This window comes from Chinchilla lanigera, unplaced genomic scaffold (assembly GCF_000276665.1).
Source record: "Chinchilla lanigera isolate Chin_1 unplaced genomic scaffold, ChiLan1.0 scaffold00014, whole genome shotgun sequence".
Lineage (NCBI taxonomy): Eukaryota > Metazoa > Chordata > Mammalia > Rodentia > Chinchillidae > Chinchilla > Chinchilla lanigera.
In genome coordinates, this window is record NW_004955415.1 from 26,265,377 (window position 1) to 26,266,383 (window position 1,007).

A 1,007-nucleotide genomic window follows, 5' to 3' on the forward strand; every position below is an offset into this window, starting at 1 on the left:
CAACATCCAGATCTCTGAAGCCAGTGTGGCCCACGGCTTTAATAATGTTCTCTCTCTTCTACCGAGGGTGTTTTTCTTGTGTAGATTGTGTCTTCTTGTTAAAATGAAATGTGAAAAACCACACACATACACACACACACACATAAAACCTCTTACCTCTTGTTCAAATAAGGCAGGATTTTGAACTTTGGTACTACCTGATGAACAAAATCAGTGTAAACACGGTAGCTAGACAATATTTAAGTTTCTTCGAAATAGTTGCCCCCATTTCTCTAGAGGCAGAGCGTGGCTAGCTCTCCTACTTGGGCAAAAGAAGTCAGTGATCAGCAGCGCGTAGAGTCAAGCAGTAGCGCTGCTTTCCGAACCGACTTAGTTGACACCCTGCCTTTTGGCCTGGACGCGCCTCCAGTTAAGGACGCTCGGGAGTCTTGACCCCACGCCGGCACAGAGGGCCCCCCTCTTTCACACTGGCGTCCTAGCTGTCCCCGCGCAGACCCAAGTTCCCAAGTCTCGAACTACGCCGCTGCGTGCGTCCCGAAGGTGGAGTCTAGGGGTGCAGCCCGGTCTCCCGGAGGCTCCTCGGATGATCCTGGCGCTGATGGGGACGAAGCTGGTCCCCAGCTGGCTTTCCATCTGTTTAGTTCCTGACCTGCATGCAGCTTTAAAAAAATCGTTCCTGTCCCCTCACCCCCGTGAGTCAACCCCAGTGGTTGTTCTCCCAAGCCTCCCGGGGCAGAAGGGGACCAAAGTAACCCTCCGCGGGGTTCAGTGAAGTGGCAGGAGGAGGGTTAATATTGCTTTGTTATTGCCATAAATGAGGAAGAGACGAGAGACACACACACACACACAGAGAGAGAGAGAGAGGTGTTCTGCAGCCAGGAGGAGCAATGGGGAGAGGCCGGTGCCCCGGCTCCCGGGGGGCCTCCGAGAGCTGCACCCGCCGTAATTCCCTTTCCCGAGCCCGCAGATTCCCACAAACAATGACATCACCAGGCGCCGGCCGCGGG